We start from the raw sequence: 26833 nt of genomic DNA on the forward strand, positions 1-26833 counted from the left end.
AATGGAAATTTATATTACATTTACAAAAGGAACGTATGCCCTGCTTTTAGACAAAAAGAGGAAGGGCAGATATATTTCCCTTCATCTGAGGGTTTCTCAGTTGCCTTCAGCTCAGAATAATAATCCTTATGCCAAAGTGGCATATTTGGGGATGGCATACTCTGATCCTCTTCATACCCTAATTGGGAAATCAGACAAGTGGAAAAAATTTTGACTTCAGGTTTACATATTTATTTTTATGTGTGTGTGTGTATTTATATATATATAAATTGGACACAGTTTTTTGCCCACAGTAAAAGTTTTTTAAAAACCAGAAACAAAAATATTTTTTATATGGACCATTGGTTATATATCTTAATCATATTGCTAAAATTTAAAAAAAAAACTGTATAGTTGCTACATGTTAAATATTCATATCACTAAAATTTTTAACCAAAAAGCTTAAAACAGAGGAAAAAATTGAAAAAAAAATATATATCCATGTGTAAGCACCTCATTCCTTCATTCTAGTTCTGAGTTAGATGCATGACCAGGTAGACAGGCGGACAGACAGGCAGGCAAAGCAAGGATACATTCACCAAGTACTTATTAAGAATATTTTATGTAACATGCCATGCTAAGCACTAAAAATATAGTGACAAAACACAATTCTTGCCCTTAATAATTTATAATCTAGTAGGGGAATAGACAAAAAGACATTAATTGGTTCTTAATACTACTGTTAAGTATACTGTTTTAGATGTGGCTAAAATGGTAAATTTTATTTGTTTTTACCACAGTTTTTTTTTTAAGGCATAAAAATAGAGTATAAGGAGATAAGCAAGGTACCGGAAGAACCCCCAGCACAGGTCTCTAACTCAGTCTCCTAGGCCTTAGGATGGGAGGAAGACTTCTGTGAGGTAACATCTAAGCTGTATCCTATTGTTTATATTAAGTTAAGGAGGATTCTAGTTACCCCTTACGTGCCTTGCTCAAGGCCATGTAATTTGTGAGTGGTGGAGGTGTAGTATTTCTCAGTTCTGTTCTTCAGCCTAGGGATTTTTTTTTTTTTCAGACAAAGCCACATCTTTAAAGTGGAGATAATGGTACCTGTTCTTTTTGTTTCACAGGTTTGTTTTAAGTAGTGAATAAAAGAGTACACATGAAACCCCCTAGACTCTTGGTATGCTACAAGGGAATTTATGATAAAATGAAATATTTTCTTTGCTGACTGGAGCTGCTGTATGTCTTGCTTTACAGAGTCTTTTAAAGAAAAACCCTTAATGATTATCTTGGCCAGGGGACTTGCACAGGGCAAGTATCCATTAGAAATGTGTTTGGCTTTTTGCCCAAGTAACATAGCTACTTACTCACTGAACGTTATTCAGTACTCACTGTCGAAGTTTTTTAAAAACCAGAAACAAAAACACTTTTTAGATGGACCATTGGTTATATATCTTAATCATATTGGTAAAATAAAATTTTAAAAATGTCATGGTTGCTACATGTTAAATATTCATATCACTAAAATTTTTAATCAAAAAGCTTCAAATCAAGGGGAAAAAATTGAAAAGACAGCTCAGAGGAACCATTGACAGAAAAATTGGCATTGAATATTGATCAGAAGAAGAATTTGTTAAAGAACATGGGAAATGGGAAAAATAAAAACATCAAACAAGTGGAATTTGATTTCAATTTTTTTTGGATGCTATTCCAAGAGAAAAGGCACTAGAAAACATGGACTTTAGAAATAATCATTGAGCCAAAATAATACATTCAATATGATTAATTGGGTAGATACTTTTCTATGAAATGTATGTGTACTGTTACAAGTGATAAATTTTAGAGGGGCAAGGAGTAAAAGATGGTGAGTTAACCTTGTTCCGATTCAGAGATCTGAGTCTTTTCAAAGAACTAGCCTGCAAGAGTTACCATAGCAACAGCATTATATTAGGGGCATTTTCAAGATTGTTCCAAAGTGTCTCATGTTATGCTGCATGATTTGTAAAAATGGAGGTGTAAGAGTTAACTGTGCCTAGCCTCATTTTTTGAAAAGTAAGGGAGGAGGTTTAGGCAGCCCATTTGAGGGAAATTAAGGATGATAATATATCAGCTAGCACTCTCTTGTATTAAAAAGGAAAACACATTTGAAATATTTCAGTTTATTTTTTCTATCATTGATTTTAGAAACAAAGGAATTTAGCTAGCAGCCAATCTCCATATTGTAAGAATTCACATTTCGTTGCCTGGCTAAATTTGAAGGCAACTCCTGCAAGTGTTTTGTTGGAATTAGGATTGGAGGAGGCATAAAAGTGTTTTAAATGGTTTTTGTGTGTCCTTGAGATTTCTTGGCTTTGGCAAAGAAAAGCCTGTGGGAGGTACAATAATAGAAAAGGCCATTATATTGTTATTTCTAAGTGGTTGTTGAGGGAGAGCATTTCATTAGATTTTCTGTTTTTCATTTACAGTTTGTAACATTCTAAAATATTTGTAAGTTTTTAGTGGTTTAGTTAGCTCTTTGTTACTCTTTGATTTCATATTTTACTTTAGACTTTTTGTTAGTGTTTGCTAAAAAGCATTTGCTATTAGATTTTATAAAATATTTGGAACAAAGAAGTATTCTCAGCACAATTAAGAGTTCATTTATGTCTGTGTGGTTGTTTTCCAGTGCCCAGATCTTTCTAGATCCCTTCTTAACATTCTCTAAGGGCTGCTGTGCCCCCTAATGAGGATTCCTCAGCAATAGCTCAGGGCCTTCAGTGCAATAGTCCTATCATTGTTTGAGTGAGCACACATAGTCCTGAAGTGCTTCCTCCCTGGGGTATGACCAGTTTATTACCCTCTTTCTACCCTGAATAATAGGCTGTTATGCCAGAATTTCCACATTTTAGTCTTGTTATACTGTAATAGAAACAGTAATTGTTTTTCATTCTCTAGGGAAATTTTTGTTTCATTAACTTTTTTACAAAAAAGATATACACACATTTTTAAAAACTCATTTGGATAAATGCTCTCATTCTTGGCTTACTACTAAAGTAGTTCAAATCTTTAACTCTTTCAAAATTGATATATTTCTGCTGTAATTTCCTAGTGTAACTAACAATGTAGAAAATAAACAAATTATTTTAGAATTTATCTTGACAATATTTGCTTAAGAACTGCCGTTGCCGTAAAGCCAAATAGGAGACTTTTTTCCTGATTATTAATTTTACTTTAATTCAACAAATATTTCTTGAGTGGTTTTTATCTACTTGGCGTTGTTAATTTTAAATGGTTTTATAATTATATCCCATCTTAAATTGCTTTTAAAATATTAATTATAGCTTTGAATAAATTAAATTTCCTTTACATCTTCTTTGTCACTTAAAAGTCTTTAAAAGAAAGAACACATGCTCACACCCTGATACCATTTTCGTAGTCCTATCTCTAGTCACCTTTGTTTTATTAATTGCTCTTAAAACTGATAGATGTAATTGGCATTTCTACATAAATTATGTTGCTTTTGAAACACTCGTGCACAAACGTTTAAATGTTTAAAATACTATTTTATTGCTTAGAAATTGAGAGAGGATCTGTGATGTTTAAAAGAAATAGGTGACCAGTCACAATAGCTTACACCTGTAATCCCAGCACTTTGGGAGGCTGAGGTGGGTGGATCACGAGGTCAGGAGTTCGAGACCAGTCTGGCCAACATGGTGAAACCCCATCTCTACTAAAAATACAAAAATTAGCTGGGTGTGGTGGCAGGCACCTGTAATCCCAGCTACTCAGGAGGGGAGGCAGGAGAATCATTTGAACCCTGGAGGCAGAGGTTGCAGTGAGCCGAGATCATGCCATTGCACTCCAGCCTGGGCAACAGGGCAAAACTCCATCTGAAAAAAAAGAAAAAAGAAAGAAAAAAAGAAATGCTTGAAAAATTTTTATACAAGAGTTTGTCTAATTGAAGAGAAATGTAAAGACCAATTGCTTGAAAGTCGAATTTTTGATTTTCGTTTTAATTTACATACTTTATATTATTTTATAATTTTACATGAGAAAGCTATGGTAAAAAGTATAAACATCAGAAAATGTCGTTGTATCTAGGTATTTACTGCAAAAAGAAAAGAAAGAGAAAAAAATGAGCAGGCAAATGTACTTACAGACCTTGAGTTCCTGCTAAGTATATGGTACTCTAAGGAGCATAATAGATTGTATGTGACTCTCTTTCCCTTAGAGTTTTATAGTATAATACAGTAAGTGTACTCATCGGCTATTAACAGCATAATAAACCAACCCTTCAAAACACAGTAGCTTAAAAACAGCTTTAATCCATTCTTGCTTATGCATCTGTAGGTCAGCTGGGAATTGATTGGTCTCGGCTGGGCTCAGCTGGATAGCCTTCAGGCTGCTATTCTGGCAGGGTTTGGCTCCTCACTGCAGGTTGGGTTTGGATCTAATCATGTGTCTTCATTCTGGCGCCTCAACTGAAAGAGCAGCACTTACCCAGGAGAAACTCTTCACATGGGACTGACAGAAACAAGACCTATTACACAAATTTTAAGCCTCTGCTTGCTCCATATCTGCTAGCTTCCAAAGGCCCTTGCAACTGCTCGGCCAAAGCAAGTCACCACACCCTACATTAATGGGGCAAGAAAGTATACTTCTGTCATGGAAACAGGGATGGGCTGAAAGGAAGAGAAGAGTTTTAAAATGTAATCTAATCTACTGTGATACAGAAAACAATTTAAACTGATTTGTCTAAAGTGGCAAAGGACTTAGAACAGTTAATTTTGTAGAATAAACATAACTAATAAACATGAAAAATTTTCCACTTTGGTAATAAAAACAAATACAAATTAAAATAATATTTAATGAAAGAAGTGATGATGCCTATCACTGGCAAGGTTACGGAGAGATGAAAACTCATTCTGTTGGTAGAGTATAAATTTGTAAGCAATTTGGGAATTCTGTTGAGTCTTAAAATCATTCATACCTTTTGACCTAGTAACTACCTTTCTACAACTTTTTCCTAAGTAGCGAATTGGGCAAAAACGAATGCATTTTTGTAACATTATATAGTAAAAAACTGAAATAATCTAACAAATGTTCAGCAATAGGAGAATAGTTTACTTCTAGTAACTGCATTGTATATGAAATATTATACAGTGGCTTGTTAAAAGTCACACAATGCACCTGCAAATAGTAGATGAAGAATAATGATTGTGTGTATGTGTGTCTGTTTTCACAGGTAGTCTTTCTCTGTCACCCAGGCTGGAGTGCAGTGAGTGGCTTGGTCATATCTCACTTAGCCTCAAACTCCTAGACTCAAGGGATCCTCCCACCTCAGCCTCCTGAGTAGCTGGGACTACCCAGGCTAGTCTCAAACTCAGTCTTCCAAAGCTGGGATTACAGGCCTGAGCCACTTCACCCAGCTGACACACTTTAATTAAGAGCAATGTGGACTTGGCCAAAATATGAAAATAATTTCTCTCTGCTGGAAAGTCGAAAGTCATTCTTGAATTGGAAGGAAACAAAACTAACATTAATGTTGTTTCAAGTGATGGCAGAATAGTTGACATGATTAATTTGCTTAGTGTTGTATTCTTTTTTAGGTTTTAAGAAATATCAAGGGGGCCAGATGCTGTGACTCACGCCTGTAGTCCTAACACTTTGGGAGGCCAAGGGGGGCAGATTACCTGAGGTTGGGAGTTCAAGACCAGCCTGGCCAACATGGCAAAACCCTGTCTCTACTAAAAAATACAAAAAATTAGCCAGGTGGAGTGGCATGCACCTGTAATTCCAGCTACTGAGAGGTGGAGGTTGCAGTGACCTGAGATCACGCCACTGCACTCTAGCCTGGGCTAGAGCGAGACTTCGTCTCAAAAAAAAAAGAAAGAAGTATCAAGAGTAATTAGGGTAATTTGTTAAAGCTGGCTAGCAATTTTCTCAATGTATATTGTTAATAAATAAGGAATGTTGTGAGCATGCTTCTTAGAATGTAATGAACAAAAGACCAGTGGGCTAATGTTGAATTTCTTTTTTTTTTTTTTGAGATGGAGTCTTGCTCTGTCACCCATACTGGAGTCTAGTGGTACAATCTTGGCTCACTGCAACCTCCGCCTCCCAGGTTCAAGCAATTCTCCTGCCTCAGCCTCCTGAGTAGCTGGGATTACAGATGCCCACCACCACACCCAGCTAATTTTTGTATTATTAGTAGAGACGGGGTTTCACCATGTTGGCCATGCTGGTCTCGAACTCCTGACCTTACCATAGGTGACCTGCCCACCTCAGGCTCCCAAAGTGTTGGGATTACAGGCGTGAGCCACCACGCCTGGCTAATACTTAATTTCATTGATAGTTTGGATAGGTATAAGATACAGTTTTCATGAAAATATTCAAAGTGAAGAAACTTTTCATACACTACAGCTAATTCTTAATTTCATTGATACTTTGGATAGGTATAAGATATGGTTTTCATGAAAATATTCAGAGGGGAAACACTTTTCATACACTACACATGGTATTTTCTTCACATAGTAAAACAAACAAACAAACAAAACAATGGTGCCACTTAATAGGAAGGAAAATAAAACATCTACCTAAATATCTCAATGATAAGTAGCATTTGTATTTCTTCTTGTTCCTCTCCTGTGGGCTTCTCAGGCCTCTCTCTAAATACTTTTTAGTTGCTTCTGAATAATACCTCACAATGTATTTCTTTTAAAGGTAGAATTGTACTACTTGTAACTATTTTATCCTTACCAGGAATCTTCTCAAACCAATAAGTATCTCCCAAACAAAGTAGAATATTGAAGTCTACACAACACATTTCATAGCTGGTGTAGAAAACCCTGAATCACTGAAGAAAATTAGGCATAAACTCTAAGATCTGTTATATAGTCTTCTCACTTATGAATATTAGACTATTTCTATTTCCTTTCTCAATAACTGAAAAAGTTGCTATTTGAAATTAATTTTTAAAATCTATCATTAAACTTTCTATTGCAGAAAGTAGTACTTCTTACCTAAAGAGCAAAACACCTCCCTCTTCTCAATTTAATCAACTCCTCTGCCAGTAAGAATTTTAAAAGCACCGTCTTAGTGAAAGGCACGTTTTCACATTGAGAACTAGAATACAGGCTTTGGAGTCAGGACTAGGTTAATTTAGCCACTTACTAATTATGTTACCCTGAGAAAGTGACTAGATTTCTTTGGTTTAAAATTAGTAAAATTGAGGTAGTAATTCCTAACTCATAAGTTTATTATAAAGATTAAGTTGTATAAGTACGCTATAACTGATGTTAATTGGTATTGATATCCTTTCCACTATCTGTGATGAGAGCGTGAAAAAACTCACATGCAAAATATTAGGGAAGTGGTTTTAACTATAGATGTGGAAGAATTTAAAATAATTATGAGTAAATGTCTAGGTAAAATGGACAATTTATTTTTAGGAAGTTAGAAATTAACAAAATAAATGCGGGAAGACAGACACTCTAAATTATGGACTAACAGCTATTGCAGGAATAGGGAAAGGTGTCTTTAAAGTGTCAGACCACAGTGTTTTCAAGTGAAACTTTGTAAAACCTTTCAAACCTTCAAGGAATGGGTTGTGCCATTTTAACCATTTAGAAAGGTAAAAGGAAAGCATCTTATTTCTCTTTACAAAGCTAGCATAATTCTGAAAAATACCACACTCAATAAAACTGTAGTCTAATGTTACTTATTAATATACATACAAAAATTCCTTATTTTAAAAAAATTGATACAAGGTAATTATACATTTATAGGGTACATAGTGATGTTTCTGTATATGTGATCAGATGAAAGTAATTAGGATATCTATCTCAAACATTTATCATTTGTGTTGGTAACACTCACTATCCTTTTAGCTCTTTGAAACTGTATATTGTTGTCAACTGTAGTCATCCTACTGTGGTATAGAACACTAGAACTTATTCCTTCTATCTAGATGTAATTTTGTATAATTTAACAAATCTCTCCCTATCCTTCTCTCCCCTATGCTTCCCAGCTTCTTGTAACCTCTGTTGGACTTTGTACTTCTATGAGATTAACGTTTTTAGCTTCTACATATGAGTGAGACCATGTTGTATTTAACTTTCTGTGCCTGGCTTATTTAACGTAATGTAATGTACTCCAGTTCCATCTGTTTTGCTGGGATTTCATTCTTTTTTATGACTGAATAGTATGCCATTGTGTGTATATACACTACATTTTCTTTATCCGTTTATCTGTTGTTGGACACCTATGTTGATTTTTTTATCTTGGCTATTGTAAATGGTGCTGCTGTAAACATGGCGCAGCAGATGTCTCTTTGTTATACTGATTTCCTTTTCTTTGGATTGAAATGCCCAGTAGTGAAATTGCTAGATCATATGGTAGTTCCTATATGCAGTTTTTTGAGGAACCTCCATACTGCTCCCCATAGTGGCTATACTAGTTTACATTCCCACCAACATTGTAAAAAGTCTTAATAAAATATTTGCAGCTAGAACTGAGCAGTATATTAAAAGAATAATATACTATGACTAAGAAATTTTAGGAATGCAAAAAATAGTTCAGTGTTAGGAATCCTTAAAAATTAAATTTTACCATATCACTAGACCAAAGGAGAAAAGCCATGTGGTCAGCTCTGTAGGTGCCAAGGACATTTGTTAATTTTTTTAAGAAAGAATATAAGAATACTTCGTAAGTATAGCAAAATACTGTACACACATGTGCATATAATCTGACACTCTATATCTTAGACCAATGGCTAGAATCATGATTAAGGGTAAAGTATCAGAGACATTCCCTTTAAAATTTGGACTAACATAAGGATGTCTGCAATCATCACTATTATTCTACTGATCATTGCTATTACACAATAAAATGAAATAATAGTAAAACTTTTAAGCCAGGTGCGGTGGCTCACGCCTGTAACCTCAGCACTTTGAGAGGCTGAGGTGGGTGGATCACGAGGTCAGGAGATCGAGACCATCCTGGCTAACATGGTGAAACCCCATCTCTGCTAAAAATAATAATTTTTAAAAATTAGCCAGGCGTGGTGGCGGGCGCCTGTAGTTCCAGCTGCTCGGGAGGCTGAGGCAGAAGAGTGGCATGAACCTGAGAGGTGGAGCTTGCAGTGAGTGGAGATCGCACCACTGCACTCCAGCCTGAGAGACACAGTGAAACTCCATCTCAAAAGAAAATATATATATATATATATAGTAAAATTTTTAAAAAAGAAAAATAAAATCTCAACATTTGTAATGTGACCATCCAGTGCTCTCACTTTATTTGCCCGTTAATGAATTTTATGATGAGCATGCAATTGTTTTACAAATGGGGAGAAAAAATAGTTCCTTTTATTAAAAAAATTTTTTAAGTTGTTGGCCTAGACTTTCTAAGGCCCCTTTAGCGCTTTACATTCTATTAGTCTAATAGAGCTATTTGCAAATGTGTCATGTGTTGTCAGACATTATTTCATTTTGAACCTGATACCAACTTCGAAAGAAAGGAAAACAGGTGTTATTCTCATTTTGCTTGCCCAAGGTCACATGACAGTAAGTAGCAAAACCAGAATTTTGACTCTGGATTCATTCCTTTTTTTACTCTACAAGGTTATTTCCTCAAGGCAGCATGCTCTAATGCAGTGATCCTCACATTTTGGTGTGTATCTGAATTACTTTGGATGCTTGCTTTAAAATGCATTATCTTGGGTTTTACCTTCGGTCTAATTCAGTAGGATTAGGGTGATCCAAAATTCGCATTTTTACCATGTCTTCTGCTAAAGGTGATTCACTGAGGACACATTAAGTATCTTGCAGACAAAAGATGTTGTAAACAGATGTGGTGTAGAGCAAATATAGAGACAAGTAAAAGTAGATTTGAATACTACTTCCTCCTACTGAACTGTTTGTAAGATCTTAGCAGTCAAGTGATGAATGGTACATAGGCAATAAAGCATACTGGGTAAGAGTATATGGGCTTTGGATCAGTGAATCTTGGGCATGTTACCTGATGATAAGGGTACTCACTTCATAAGGAGGTTTTAAGGACACATGTGTAAATTTTCATAGAGAAGAATGAGAAAGAGCGGAGACAGTCAAGTGTTAGTTACTTCACTGGAAGTCTTAATACAGGTACATGCGTGTGCACACCCACAAAGCACATCAAGAAAGGGGACCCAGGAGTTCCCCACCAACAAAAAGATTTTGTTTCTCCTATCAGCTTCTATTCTGCTAAAAGTCATTAGAGACTATTGAAATTTTTTATTTTTAATTATATCTCAAAGTGGATTGATACTGCAATTGATGAAGTGGATCCCAGAGTAAATATTTGAATAGGTGTTTCAGAAGTACTGACTTTGATTTTTTGGTAGCGTTTGAGATAATACAGGTTTTACTCTACTTCTAAAAATATTTTGTTTAAAAGAAAAATTAAATGAAGATTTATATAAAAAGGCATCACAGTTTTGTACTGTTTTACTCTGAGATTTAGAATTGTTTCAGATGGATCTTTTATATCTGGTATGTTATACTGGTGTAGAATATTGGCAGGCTGTATGAAGAAAACGTGGAAGACATTTTGGCTTTCCTTCTCTCTGTGCATATCTCCTATTATATTTCTTCTCACTCCCTTTTTAGGTTTGTTAACTAACCATAATGTGGAATACATATTGTTATTTCTCACATTTCTAGAATACATCTTTGTGATCTGCATTTATTTTATATTCAATTCTAATTACTATATTCTGTGTTATAGCTGCTTAAAGATGTACTCCAATTTATTTCCATTTTTAAATGACTAAAATTTTAGCTTATGTTTGTCACTTTTTTCAGTTCAATTAAGAAAAAAGTTTCTGCCCATATGTGTGTACTACCTGAAGCTTTCATAAAACGAGCAACTTGAGACATTGTGTAAAATGTATAGAATCCTGGCCGGGCATGGTAGCTAACACCTGTAATCTCAGCATTTTGGGATGCCAAGGTGGGAGGATCACTTAAGGCCTGGAGTTCGAGACCAACTTGGGCAACATAGCGAGACCTCATCTCTAAAAAAAAAAAAAAAGTTCTTTTTTAATTAACCAAGTGTGGTGGTACACACCTGTAGTCCTAGCTGCTTGGGAGGCTGAGGCAGGAGGATCACTTGAGCCCAGGAGTTCAAGGTTACAGTGAGTTATTATTGTACTACTGTACTCCTGCCTGGGCAACAGATTGAGACTCTGTGTCAAAAAAAAAAAAAAAAGAAAGAAAAGAAAAGAAAAATTTATAGTATCCTTATATTTATTTTAAAGTGGCTATAGTTGTTAGCATTTCATTTAAATAAGTGAAATTGTGTCTTTTCTAGGAGAGAAGGCAGAAATGCATAGTTTATCTGCTCTACAATTGTTATTTGGTTATAGAAGAAAAGGAGTGGGGAAAAGCAGAAATAGATATTTTTTAATACAAAAACACCAAACTTCTATTTAACTCATGAATTAAAGAGGAAACCAACCAGTTGTCACAACTAGTTCAAAGAAGAGGCAATATATTTTCTATATTATGGCTAGTTAACAAACCTTTACTATGGAGTAAAGGAATGCTGATACCCATTTACAAATGGACACAAAACTGCCTTTTTCCACTGGAGGTGGGATGTGGTGGAGGAGTAGAGGGTGAGATGGAACTGTTGGACCTCCACCAGACAGAATTTATTTGTGTGCCTATAGACAGTTATGTGCATTTATCCACAATTTATACAGAATTATAAAATAACTCCAGGACCAGAAAAGGCACAAACTCCATAGAAACATAACCTAGAAAGGTATGGTGTAAACAATGCAATCCATTTTAGATACACAGTAATTATTTTTGCTTATTCGAAAGTCTTAATTTTTCCTTACAGCAATAACCTACTACGGGAATGTTTCCAAGGCTTTTGATCAAATATGTGACAGAAAGGGATTTTTAAAAATAAGCCTAGACACACATACATAAGAAAGATATTGGAAGAGATTCTGATGATCTGATCTGGGAAGGGGTATCTGATACAGCAGAAGAAAAGTTGCTCAAACTCTGTCAAGAAAGGAAGTCCTAAATGGTGTCATTGATGCTTTTATGATCACTGAAGAGATAATTTTGTTATCGAGGAGCCAGTAAATAAGGATCTATATAAATAATAAATTGAATATAAATACAGTTTAATATCGAGTTACCTTCTTGATTACATCTGTCACATCCAGTTTTATTCAACAAACATTTACAAAACATCTTCAGCGTATCAGGCACTGCTAGATACTAGGCATACATAGATGAACAAAACGTACCTTGCCTTTAAAACCTACTCTTGGAGCTCACAGTTTGGTAAGGGAGATAGACTACAATAGAACATGGAAGTGCAATAATACTATACTATCAGCATTGTATAGGATGTGAGGGGGTTTGAAAGAGGAAGTGGTTAACTCAGTGAAGGTTTTGAGGAACAGTCAAGTTTTGTGTTTCTTTTTAAATTAAGCATTTTGTTTTGAGATAATTGTAGAATCGCATGCAGTTGCAAGAAGTAATACAGAAAGATCCCATATACCCTTTGCATAGTTTCTCCAGTGGTAACATTTTACAAACATATAGTACAATATCACAACCAGAATATTGACATTCGTACAGTCAAGATACAGAACATTTCCATCACCACAAGGATCCCTCTTGTTGCCTTTTTTTTGCACAGTATTCCCCCTGACCCTATCCATACCTTCACTTTCTGCGGTTTTACTTATCCATGGTCCACCACAGTCTGAAAACTTTATGCTATTTTGAAAGAGAAAGAGACCACGGTCACATAACTTCTGTGGTTTTTGTTTTGTTTTTTGAGACATGGTCTCACTCTGTCACCCAGGCAGGAGTGCAATGATGTAATCTCAGCTCACTGCAGCCTTGACGTCTTGGACTCATGCAGCCCTCTCACCTCAGTCTCCTGAGTAGCTAGGACTACAGGTGTGCGCCACCACACTGGTCTAATTTTGTTTATTTTTTGTAAAAGTGAGGTCTCCAACTCCTGGACTGAAGCAGTCCTCTCACCTTGGCCTCCCAAAATTTTGGGATTACAGGCGTGAGCCACCACGTCCACCCTTCCACATAACTTATTACAGTGTATTATGATTGTTCTATTTTATTATTGTTGTTGTTAGTCTCTTACTGTGCTTAATTTATAGATTAAACTTTATCAAAGGAGTACTATTCATGGTTTCAGGCACCAATTGGGGGTTTTGGAATGGTTGGAATGTATCCCCCACAGATAAGGGGGAAATACTGTATTCATGTTAGGGTATAAGTCATTTATTTTATTTGTGTTTTGTGTTGGTTTTCCCTAATTTTTGGTTTCTCTCTTTTCTTTTCCCTACCTTCCTGTGGACTACTTGAACATTTTTTAAAATTCCATTTTGATTTGTCTATAGTGTTTTTAATGTATCTGTATAGCTGCTTACATGGTTGCTCTAAGTATGTATGTATGTGTAAATATATACACATATATATGTAAAATGTTGAAGAGTTGGATGCCTTCATTTAACAGATTATGTTAAATGTAGCAACCTAATCACCCTTTACATTCCTTTATCCTCCCCCATTTATCATCCTATTGTCTTAAGTATTTTCTCTAAATATATTGATAACTACATCAGTGTTACAATTTTTGCTTCAACCTTCAAACATAATATAGAAAACTCAAGAAGGAAAATATCTTGCCTTTACCCATATTTTTGCATATTATGTCTTTTCTTCTGATGTTACAAGATTTCTTCTTTTATTATTTTCTATTTAAAGAATTTCTTTTGACCATTCTTTTAGGGGAGAGGCCTACTGGGTGACAAATTCTGTGAGTTTCTCTTCATCCAAGAATGCCTTGCCTTTGCCCTCATTCCTGAAGGGTGTTTTGGCTGGATGTGGGATTCTACATTAAAGGTCTCTTTGTAGTGCTTGAAAACTGTCTCTTCCCTCTGTTCTCCCTAGTTTCTAGTGAAAAATCCTGTCATTAAATAGCTTTTCCCTTATTGATAAGGTATCATTTCTGTCTTACTGTTTTCAAGATTATTTTCTTTGTCTTTAGTTCTCAGATGTTTCACTATGATATATGGTATTGTATTTTTAAATTTTGGTATCTGTATGTTCATTGCTAGTATATAGAAATACAATTGATTTTTGTTTGTTTATCTTATCTCCTATGACCCTGTTGAACTCACTTTTGCATTCTGAGAGGTTTTTTTGTAGATTCCTTGGGATTTTCTACATAGACAATTATGTCATCTACAAAAGAGACAGTTGTATTTCCTTCTCTTCAATCTATATGCCTTTTACTTCCTTTTTTTTTTTTTTTTTTTTTTTTTTTTTTTTTTTTTTTTTTTTTTTTGCCTTATTGTGCTGGCTTGAGGTTCCAGTACCATATTGAGTAAGAGTGATGAGAGCAGATATCCTTGCCTTGTTCCCAATCTTAAAGGGAAAGCATTTGGCTTTTCACCATTAAGTATAATAAATAAAACTTTTATTAGCAGTAGGTGTTCTGTTGAGGAAGTTCCCCTCTATTCCTGTTTTTATTTTTTCAAATGCTTGTTCTGAATAATTTGATATGATCCTATGATTTTCTTCTAAGCTTACTTAGCCCATTAAGATGTTGAATTAACATTACTGATTTTCAAATGTTGAATCAGCCTGAAACTCTGAAATAAAGTTCACTTGGTGTGTATTTCTTGTTATATATTGCTGAATTCTATTTGCTAATATTTTGTTAACAGTTTTTGTGTCTGTATGAGGTATATTTCTCTATATTTTTCTGTTTTTATATACTGTTTTTGGTTTTAGTATCAAAGTAATACTAATTTTGTAAAATTATTTGTGCAGTTTACCCTCCTCTTCTAATTTGTGGAAGATTTATTCTTTAAAAATTTTGTAGAATTCTCCAGTGAAATTATCTAGGCCTGGAGATGTACTTGGGAGGAGTTTTAAAATTACAAATTTGATTCCCTTAATAGCTATAGGACTGTTTAAATAATATCATATTGGCCGGATGTGGTGGCTCATGCCTGTAATCCCAGCACTTTGGGAAGCTGAGGTGGGCGGATCACCTGAGATCAGGAGTTCAAGACCAGCCTGGTCAACATGGTGAAACCCCGTTTCTATTAAGAATACAAAATTAGCTGGGTATGATGGTGTATGCCTGTATGAATCCTAGCTACTCAGGAGGCTGAGGCACAGGAATTGCTTGAACCTGGGAAGCGGAAGTTGCAGTGAGCTGAGATCACACCACTGCACTCCAGCCTGGGCAACAGAGCATGACTCCATCTCAAAAAAATAAATAAATAAAATAAAATAAAAATATATATAGTGAGTTGTGATAGTCTGTGTTCATTAAGGAATTTTATTTCATTTAAGTTGTCAAATTTCTGTGCATTGACTTGTCTAAGGTATTTCATTATTCTTTTGATATCTTCCAAGTCTTTAGTGATATCCTCTCTTTTGTTCCTGATATTGGTAATTTGTGTCTTCTCATTTGTCTTTGTCAGTTGTGCTAGATGTTTGCCAATTTTATTACTTCTTTATTTTATTCGTTTTTCTGTATTTCTCTTTTAAATTTCATTAATTTGTTGATGATTATTATTATTATTTCCTTCTTGTTTTTGAGAGCTTAGTTTATTAAGACTTTCTCTGTTTTCTAATGTATGTAGTTGTGTGTGTAATGTATATATAATGCTGTGCATTTCTCTGTCAGCACTGCTTTAGCTGTATCCCACAAATTTTGATATGTTGTAATGTCATTTTCATTTAGTTCAATGTATTTTTTTTTATTTTCCTTCAGACTTTCTCTTTGCTTCATGAATTATTTAGCAGTGTACCATTTAGTTCACAAGTATTTGGAAATTTTTCTATCGTCTTTCTGTTATTGATTTCTGTGGCCTCTCGGTACCTGTATATGTTCCATGGACACTTGAAAAGTATTTTCTGCTGTTTTTGGATGGAGTGGTCTATAAACGTTGATTAGATCCTGTTGGTTGATGGTGGTGTTGAGTTCTCTATCCTTTTTTATTTCCTATTTATTTGTTCTATCAGTTACTGGGAATGAGTATTGAAATCTTCAACTGTAACTGTGGATTTGCCTGTTTCCTCTTTCGGTTCCGTCAGTTTTTGCTTCACATATTTTGCTGCTCTGTTGTTTGGTGTACACACAACTAGGATTGCTGCTACTTCTTAGTAGGTTAATTCTTTTATCATTATACAATGTTCCTCTCTGTCTGTAGTAATTTTCCTTGCTCTGAAGTCTACTTTACCTGGTAGTAATATAACCATTGATGCTTTTCATTGATTAATGTTTGCATTATATATTTTTTCATCATTTTACTTTTTTTTGTTTGTTTTTGTTTTTGTTTGAGATGGAGTCTCATTCTCTTGCCCAGGCTGGAGTGCAGTGGCACGATCTCAACTCACTGCAACCTCTGCCTCCCAGGTTCAAGCAATTCTCCTGCCTCAGCCTCCTGAGTAGCTGGGAGTACAAGTGTGCACCACCATACCCAACTAATTTTTATATTTTTAGTGGAGCCATGTTGGCCAGGCTGGTCTTGAACTTCTGACCTTAGGTGATCCGCCTGCCTCAGCCTCCCAAAGTGCTGGGATTACAGGCCTGAACCACTGTGCCTGACTATTTTACTTTCAACCTACTTTTTGTAGACAGAATATCCTTGGGTCATGGTTTTTAATCCACTCTGCCAATCTCTGTCTTTTAATTGGCATATTTAAACCATTGACATTTGATGTAATATAAATGTTAGGGTATAAGTGTGCCATTTTCTTCTTTGGTTTTCTGTTTGTTCTCTCTGCTTTTTATTTATGTTTTTACTTGCACATTTTTTATAGTTCTGTTTTACCTATACTGTTGTGTTTGTCTTTTAAGAGTTAGGGTCTTGCTCTGTAGCCCAGGCTGGAGTGCAATGGCATGATCATGGCTCACTGCATCCTTATATTCCTGGGCTTAAGCAATCCCAAGTAGCTAGGACTAAAGTGCCACCATGCCTGGCTAAGTTTACAAAACTCTTTTAGATACAGAGCCTCACTATGTTGCCCAGGCTGATCTCAAACTCCTGGCCTCAAGTGATCCCCCTGCCTCAGCCTCCTAAATTGTTGGAATTACAGATATGAGCCACTACATTTGGCAGTGTTTCTGAGTATGTATGTGTGTGTATGTGTGTGTATATATATATATATAATTTTTTTTTTTTGAGACGAGTCTCGCTCTGTTGCCCAGACTGGAGTGCAGTGGTGTGATCTTGGCTCATTACAACCTCTGCCTCATGGGTTCAAGCAATTCCCCTGCCTCAACCTCCCGAGTAGCTGGGATTATAGGTACATGATGCCCAGCTAATTTTTGTATTTTTAGTAGAGACAGGGTTTCACCATGTTGGTCAGGCTGGTCTCAAACTCCTGACCTCAGGTGATCCACCTGCCTTGGCCTTTTAAGTGGCTGCCCTAAGTATTATATAAGTAAATATTTGTCTTAGTGTCATTATTTTATCAAGTTGAGTGTCTTACAGAAACTTCGTCTCCCTTTACATCCCTTTACCCCTTTTTTTTTTTTTTTTTCCTTTTTTTGAGACAAGGTCTTGCTGTATCACCCAAGCTGGAGTGCAGTGGTATGATCTCGGCTCACTGCAACCTCCACCTCCCGGGCTCAAGCAGTTCTCATGCCTCAGCCTCCTGAGTAGTTGGGACTACAGGTGTGTGCCACCACTCCTGGCTAATGTTTGTATTTTTAGTAGAGGTGGGGTTTTGCCATGTTGGCCAGGGTGGTCTGGAACTCCTTACCTCAGGTCATCGGCCTGCCTTCGCCTCCCTAAGTGCTGAGATTACAGGTGTGAGTCATCATGCCTGGCCTTTGATAGTGGTCTTAAGGGTTTCCTACCTTCTCCCTACATACTTATTTAATCTAAACCCCTTCTCACTGTATTTTCCCCAGTCTAAAGTAACAAAGTGTCCTTCCTCCTGTGCGCTGATCTCATTTCCTCTGGTCCCAGGATCTAGCTCTGGCGGTCATCCCTTGTTTCTCCCAAATCTTCAAACTGTTTGTCATTACTGGCTCCTTCCTTCTAGCCTATGTACATGCTTAAGAGTCCCCCACTCTAAAAAGATTTCCCTTACCTCATTAAGCCATCTGGTCTAGTCTCTTTTCCTTTTCTCTATCCTACATCTCAAAACAATAGTCTATCTATTCTTATTCTTACTGTCTCCATTCCTATAACCGCAATAACTCTATAGTAATTAAAACATATTTAGAAACCTTGAAGTGTAAACAAACATAGAATTAGAATTTAAGTTTTCTGAGAGATAAAGAGAAGCTCTGTAACATTTCAGAAAGTTCTCATCTCTTTGAGTCTTTGGTATTAAAAAAACAAAAAAAACACTGGAAAGATAAACTCAACCAAGTGTAGTCAAATGCACTGTGATTCCCTTTATAGATGGAAGACTTATTTCTCATTGTAGCCTGTCCTTTTCATAGAAGGAGCTTCTAAATTGTTTTGATGATTCCAACCACTGTCTGTGTGACTCCCCAGTCTGTATCTGAAACTTTTTAGTTTTTTCCACTTGTTTCCTGGGCGTTCTCCACCTTGATGTTTCATAAGTACCTTAAAGTCAATACGTCAAAAACTAAACTCATTTTTTTTCCTAAGCATGCTTCAAGCCCCATGTTCTCTAACCTAGTATATGGCACCATCCCACTCACCCAGGTTAAAAACTAGGAGTTATTATTTTCTACTATATCCTTTATCTCACCTTCAAAATTTACCAAGTCCTGCCAGTGTTAGTTCCTAAATATTTCTTAATTTTTGCCTTACCTCTCTGTTCCTTAAACTTATACTCAATTATAGTCTTCCTTGTTTCTCACTGGGTTGTCGCCACAGCATTATTAAATACACTGCTTTCAATCTTTACACCTCAAACTCATCTCACTTAAGATACCTAGAACTGCACTGCTGCATAATATAACTACCAGCTGCATCTATCTGTCGAGGATTTGAAATGTGCCTAATCTAAGTCGAAATGTGCTGTAAGTATTACATACAAAGTGGATCTTGAAGACTTGGTTTCAAACAAAAAACTATGGCAGATAATCAATTTTATTTTGACTATATATTAAATACAAAAGTGATAACATTTTAGGTATAGATTACATAAAATATATTATTAATTTTACCTGTTTCCACCTTTTTGAATATGGTTACTAGAAATTTTAGTATTATGTATACTCTTTGTCCAGCTTTTCGTGTGTCTGGTTCCTTCTCAGTACCCAAGTCCCAACTTAAGAAACCTCTGCCTGAACGCTGTTTGTGCCTGAATACTGTCTAAAGGAATTTTGTCATATCATCCTGTTCTGTTTTCTTCATGGTATTTTTCACTGTGTGAAATCGTCTTGTTTACTTGTGTATCTGATCATTGTCTACCCCTACAAAACAGGAGGCTTTACTGAGGCAGGAAATTTGTCTGACCATTAGTAAATAAGATTTACTGTTGTGTACCTGGTACCTAGAATAATATCTGGCATATGCCGGTGCTCTTTATTGAATGAATGGTTTCTATTCTACTTGAAATGGTTCTCTCTGCCCCATAAACCTGTTTAACTCAAGTCCTTTCATGATTCAGCTCAAGTAGTACCTCTTTCAGGAAGATTTTCCTGGCTGTTTCCCCTCTGGGCTTATTGATTCCTTTTCTATGCACAGTTCCACAATTGTACCTACACATTGTATTTCTGACTACATTCTCTCTCCTCTTTGAGACTTAGCCCTTAGTAGTTCTTCAGTACATTCTCATTCCCTAGAATATACCTAGTTAGGTTACCCAATAGACATTCAGTATTTGTTTGCTGAATATACAAGCGAGCAGATATTTTTTTGGAGTTACTCTTTAGTATCGTAATTATACAATAAATAATGCAGGTTATAGTATATACTCAGTAAACATTCTTGAATTAGTAAAGGAATTCCTACGTACTATTTTTATTATAAAAACAATATAGTGTCTAGGCGCAGTGGCTCATACCTGTAGTTCCAGCACTTTGGGAGGCCAAGGCAGGTGGGTCACCTGAGGGTGGGAGTTTGAGACCAGCCTGACTAACATGGAGAAACCCTGTCTCTACTAAAAATACAAAATTAGCCGGGCGTGGTGGTGCATGCCTGTAATCCCAGCTACTCAGGAGGCTGAGGCAGGAGAATCGCTTGAACCCAGGAGGCAGAGGTTGCAGTGAGCCTAGACTGCACCATTGCACTCCAGCCTGGGCAACAAGAGCGAAACTCCATCTCAAAAAAAACACAAACAGACAAACAAATAATATAGCAAAGTTAAAGTCTTATTTAAATCATTTGTATCACTACCCTAAGAACAATTATTTTCCTCAGCCCACTTTCTTCCTTAATCTTACTTCCCTCATCTGAAATAATCACTTCTGGTTTTTTTTTTCATAAACATAATTTTATATACAGTATGAAATAAGCAATAATATGTATAATAACTTTTAAATTCTGTTTTTCCACACTATGTTAGAAATTTTGTAATGTTACTTCATGGTTTTATGAAACTGCTTTTTTCATTTTAAAGTTGAGATGGACTTAGAGAAGCAATGCTGTCTAGTAGAAAATGTTCCTTGGATGAGGATTGTTCTTTCTGGTTCCCCCATTTAGCCCGAGGACTTACGAGTTCCTTTTTCGTCTCAATCATTTTAAGAATGTGAATTTTCTATAACCACAAAGCTTGGAGGAGGCAGTCTATATTCAAACTCAGGTCTTCTAACTTTGAATCTAGTTATCTTTCCATTTATTAACTATCTCCCTCAACTTCAGTTCCCTTAACTGTAAAATGGGAATAATAATGTCTGTCTTGTCTGCCCTGAGGATAAAGATGATAATCACCTGAGAGATATATGTGATCTCACATGTAACTAAAACACGCTAAAGATCAGGGGAATATCTATATTTGTTCATTTTTTGGAGAACAATATTAATCTCACAATTCAAAGGTTTGATTTTTCTTTTTTTCGGTAATAGAAATAGATCCAGGATTTGCTAGATCCTAAGCTCAGTCATAATTCAGTTTACCTTTATAGATTTGGGCTTTGAAAGCTATGTCCAGTCTGTTGTGTTTTCTTATTTTATTTCAAACTAGTAAATTATTACCAGAAGAGAAAGGTTTTAGGTGAAAAGAAAATGATTCCATTTCTCTCTGCACATGGTGCCATGTTTTTCATTTTTAAAATATCCACCCTGCAACATAATTCAAGTTGATTTCCATATGTAATTTTTCTGATTTCTCTTTTTAGTACTTTTCCTTCTCTCTTTTTAAAAAAATCATTCCCACATTGTCTCTTTAGTACTTTAATCCTTTTCCTTTTTTCTTTTTTAATCATTCACACAATGACTATGGGTACAAAACTGTAAGAAATTTATTTTTTATTTGTTTTAAAGTCATGGATACCATTGCCGTAAATATGTCAAATATGAATTATACTTCGAATGTGGCAGGTGTGTAGTGGATAGAAGCTTAGAGTAGAATAGCAATGACTTGATTTTCTGTGATTCTGAACATCACTAAAGTATGCTGCCAGGGTTACCCAAGAGAGAATAAGATGTAATTGCTTGCCTAAAGTGATAATATCTTTCCAGGACATCTCCTGAATACCAATGAAGGCAGATGATTTCAGGGAGAGAGGCATTCTTCACTTGAGAGATGGGAAAGATCAAATAATGGTAGTAATTAAAATGAGACCAAAATGTAGCATTTGTAGACCAAGTGTAGACCAAGTGTATGTAGACCATTTGTAGACCAAGCATTGTTTGAAGAAGTTCATCAGATAAAACATTACTTACTCTGAAATATTCTGTAAGAATATTTATTTAGAAGTCAGTAAGTCCTCATGTATGTTTCATAGAAATTGCATAGAAATGATATGGACTTCTAATATAAAAAAATCAAAGCGTGATTCAGAAAAGAAAGATGCTTTTAAATGATTTTTAATCAAAATTGTCTTAATCAAAATTTTAAACTTGTGAATAAACACATTCAAAAATGTTTGGAAAACGAAAAGACAAGCCACACATTAACAGAAAATATTTGCAGGAAACCTATCTGGAATACAGAATAGATTTTAAAATTTTACACAATGCAATAGTAGTAAGACAAGAAATTCACCCTCAGAATTTTTGGCCAAATATTTTGCCAAATCCATCACCAAAAAAGATACACATAAAAAGATGCCTAGTCATCAGAGGAGTAAAGATTAATATCACAACTAGATACTACAATATGCCTATTAGAATGGCTAATTTTTTTTAATGACATTATCAAATTCTGTTGAAGAAGGAGAGAAACTAAATTTCTCTTACATTGCTGGTGAAAATGCAAAATGGTACAATGACTCTTTAAAACAGTTTGAAAGATTTTCATAAAGTTAAACATCCACTTACCATACAACCCTACAGTCTCACTCCTACCCAAGGGAAATGAAAACATATTACATGAAGTCTTGTGTATGAATATTTATAAAGTGACTTTTTTGGAATTGTCAAAAACTGAAAACAGTCTGTACATCAGCAAGTAAATGTATAAACAATTTGTATACATCCTTACAAAGTAATACTATTTAGCAAGAAAAAGAAATAAGCCACTGATACATGCAACAACATGGACGAATCTTTAATATATTATGTTAAGTGAAAACAACCAGACTCGAAATGCTACATACTAAGTGGTTCCATTTTATGTGACCCTCTCAAAAAGGCAAAACTACCAGAAGAGAACACAAACTGGTGGTTGTCCATGAGGCTACAATGGGGTGGTGGGAATTCTTTGGAGTTATGGAGATGGTCGGTATCTTGATGCAGTGTTGGGTGCATGACTCTGCGTTTGTCAAAATGAGCAGGATGTGACTAAAAAGAAAAAAAAAGAAATAATATGAGCTTACAAAAAAGAGAAACACCAGATCCATTGTACCACTGTAAGAATTACACTCTAAGGATAAGACTTATACTTAAAATCTAAGAGAAATACCAGAAAATTAGCACATTGTTTTTAGTCTCATTATTAATTCCTTTTTTCATGTAACATTTTTACTCCTCTCCACAATCTCCTTTTATGTAATAATTTACACTTGATTATTTCTTCAGTAATTAGTAAAGAAAGAAAGATAATCAGCTTTCTCTAATAAGACTCAGTATCACCTATATTCACTTGAGAAATACTCATTTTGTTATCTCCTATTGAATGTATCTATTACTCTATTCTCATGTCCTTTTACTAGAAGACAAAATGATAGCTTATTATTAGGAAAATTAAGTGAGACAATACTTGTAAAATACCTGGCACATACCTCACATTCAGTTTTTTTTAAGTGTTGTAAATATAAATAACAGTTAAGTTCCTTGTCTTTTTATCTCTCAGTGTTGATCTTGTTTTGAAAATATGAGAAGAGTGAATTTTACTAAGTTGTCAAATTTGCCTTATTCTTTGCGAACCTTAGTAGATGAATTGTAGTATCTTTTTTAATGCAGCCATGATGTGAATTATTGAATGACACTTCTCAGCTAGACCCTATATCTGCACATAGAATGAAATAAATACATGTCAGAACACACGAAATGTACCTAGATAATAAGTAAATAATTTTTTAGGTATTTTAAGTTGATAATTTATGACATAATGTTGTAGTATAAATATTCAGTTCAATTTGCTTTTGATGAAGAAAAATTTTTGTGGTAATAGTTTAAATGTGAAAATGTGATTATATCAAAGCTGGGCTATTCATGAGAATCACATGTAGCCTTTTTTTTTTTTTTTTTTTTTTTTTTTGTCTTCTTTGTTGGTTTTTATTTGCGGGGAGGGGCAGCTGAGCCAAAGGGGTCAGAAATTCTGCCCTTTGGCTCCACCACATGGCATTCTGGTTTTGGTTTCTGTGTAGTTTTGGGTCTTTCTATGCTGGTTGTATTTATATTAAACCCCTGGTTAGTATATACTTGTGTCTGTGCTATCTTGCCCTAGCTTAGAGTTTGTCTTATACTGGTAGAGTGAATAGCTGCTACGGGGCAAGTACTTCCTCATATCAGCGCTTTGAATGCATCTTGTGCTGCACTGTAGGGTATTATAAATATATATCCAGGCCGGGCGTGTTGGCTTTTGCCTGTAGTCCCAGCACTTTGGGAGGCTGAGATGGGTGGATCACCTGAGGTCAGGGGTTCGAGACCAGCCTGGCCAGCATGGAGAAACCCTGTCTCTACTAAAAATACAAAAATTAGCCTGGCGTGGTGATGGACACCTGTAATCCCAGCTACTTGGGAGGCTGAGGCAGGAGAATCACTTGAAACCCAGGAGGCGAAGGTTGCAGTGAGCCGAGATCATGCTATTGCACTCGAGCCTGGGCAACAGGAACGAAATCCTGTCTCAAAAAAAAAAAATCATATCCAGCCAGGCAGCTGGGATTGAACTGAAAAATTCATATCAATCCCAGCATTTTGGGAGGCCAGGGCAGGAGGATCACTTGAGTCCAGGAGTTCAAGACTAGCTTGGTCAACATAGTGAAACTCTTGTTCTCTACCAAAAAAATAAAATCACAAAAATTAGTTGAGCATGGTGGCACATGCCAAGTCTCAGCTACCAGGCAGGCTGAGGTGGATCACTTGAGCCCGGGAGGTCAAGGATGCAGTGAGCCATGATCAACCCACTGCACTCCAGCCTGGGTGACAGACTGAGATCCTATCTCAAAAAAATGTTTTTTGGCCAGGTGTGGTGGCTCGTGCCTGTAATCCCAGCACTTTGGGAAGCAGAGGCAGGTGGATCATTTGAGTCCAGGAATTGTAGACCAGCCTGGGCAATACAGACCCCTGTTTCTACCAAAAAAATTTTTAAATTAGCCTGGTGTGGTAGTGCACACCTGTAGTCCCAGCTATTCCAGAGGCTGAGGTGGAAGGATACCCTGAGCCTGGGCACATTGAGGCTGCAGTGAGCCATGATCAAGCCAGTGCACTCCAGCCTGGATGACAGCAAAACCCTGTCTTTTAAAAAAATAATTAATATCTTCTCTGGGGATGCAGTTCAATAAGCAAGATTCTTGCCTGGTGAGGACCTGTCTTGAGATTCAATTCATTCCCTCAGTCACTGTCATCCCCAGTCTCCTCTTCTTCCTGAGCCATGGAGTCTTCTCCGTCTTCCCTCAGTCCTGCGAAGAAGTCATCAGTGCTCCAAGTCTTGCTGCTCAGAGCCCGCAGTGGTCCTCCCTTTTTTTTTGCGCCAACGGTAGTCATCCACCACCACAGCTCGCAGCTGGGCCATGTCCCAAAACTTGAGGCGCTGGTCATGACCACTACTGGCCAGGAAGCGGCCACAGTGGGAAAGGGCCAGCTCCTCCACAGGCTCCCCAGGGTGCTGGCCCACACTGCCCACCACTCGGTTCGGTAGGATGTTCACAGCCCTGATGACTCCATTGGTGGAGCCGGCAAAGCGGTCACTTGTGGCCCCAAAGCCATTCCAGTTGAAGAGGTAGATGGTACCTTCACTGGACCCACAGGCCACCTTCTTCCCATATTTCATGAGGGTGACAGAGGTCAGATCCCCAGACTGAGGCTCTGAGAGCAGCTCAAACCGACGCCTCTTAACGTTGAAGACGCCAAGGCAGCCATCCCCACTGGCTGTTAGCAGCAGCTTCTTGGCTGGATCCAGAGCCATGTCTGTGATGTACTCTTCATGTTGCCTCATATCCATTAAGGGGCCCTCCTTCCGCTGGTCCCAGAGATGGATACCACCCGTGTCATCCCCAGTGGCCAGAACATTCTCATCCACCAGCAGAAGACTGTTGATGGGGGCACCGTGAGCCTTGGAAACACGTCTTTCTAGTTGGCCCTGCTCCACATCTAGAACATGGATGGCTTTGTCCTTGGAGATAGTAACAAGCTTCTGCCCATCTTCAGAGAAGGCCACAGCTCGGCAGGCCTTGAGATGGTGACCCAATGACCAGAGCTCCTTGGTTTCTCCCTCTTGGCAAGAGTAGGAAAAGAGGAACATGTCCCCGTCCACGTCCCCTGCAGCCAGTAGGTCACGGGCCAGATGGAACGCCAGCCCAGTGGCCGGAGCTTCCAGCACGATGTCTTCCGGAGTGTCCCGGATCCGGGTCGGGGCTTCTATGGAGTCTGGGTCGTCCTCGTCGTTCCCATCCTCAGCGGGCCTCTCCTCACAAGTGCGGTCCATGCTGAGGACTGCCATGTGGACCATTTTTTAAAATACCAATTTCTTTCCCTACCACTGCCTTTCTAAGAGAAGCAGCTAAACAGTGATGTGCTAGTGTATGTTCAACAAACCAGCTCTTGGGTGGGAGTGGGGATAAGGCGCATTGATTCATAGTGTTTGCTGATTTCCACAGTGTAAATATTTCCACCATAGCCAATTTCAAGCTACTAAGATGATAACATTGAATGTGGAGTGAGGAAAAGATGTACAGTAGCACAGTATTATACAGTATTTCCATCATACAAGTACAATAAATATATACAAACTCGAGAATAAAAGCAAAAATTAATAAAATAATTAAAAAGTAATGAATTTTGAGTGTTACCTTTGTTTTAATATAACTATTTATAAAGTTATATAAGTTAATTTTTAATAATGACTGAGTTTCACAACCAGCTTCCAGAGTTTCTGAAAATTTAACAGTTAGCTCTCATGAGCTGATGAGAACTGATGTTCACACAACACCAAAGCTCCAAGGCATCTATTTTTTTTAACCAATTGGTTGCAAGTAATTTGCCAACCAGTTGTTTTTCTAAAATACAGATCTGATCCTAAAGCCCACGAAGGCATTCCACAGTCAGACCCAGATGAGTCTT

The 26833-nt window shown here is 36.6% G+C and overlaps 1 protein-coding gene and 1 pseudogene across 2 annotated transcripts in view; one reads left to right on the forward strand and one right to left on the reverse strand.

Moving 5' to 3' along the window:
* XPR1 (xenotropic and polytropic retrovirus receptor 1) overlaps positions 1–26833 on the forward strand; it is a 260416-nt gene that overhangs the window by 215711 nt on the left and 17872 nt on the right. The window lies entirely within an intron of this gene.
* LOC111536972 lies at positions 25106–26206 on the reverse strand (annotated as a pseudogene). The gene has a single exon (XR_002729873.3). The product of XR_002729873.3 is annotated as a WD repeat-containing protein 55 pseudogene (transcript).

This window comes from Piliocolobus tephrosceles, chromosome 1, assembly GCF_002776525.5.
Source record: "Piliocolobus tephrosceles isolate RC106 chromosome 1, ASM277652v3, whole genome shotgun sequence".
Taxonomy (NCBI): Eukaryota; Metazoa; Chordata; class Mammalia; order Primates; family Cercopithecidae; genus Piliocolobus; species Piliocolobus tephrosceles.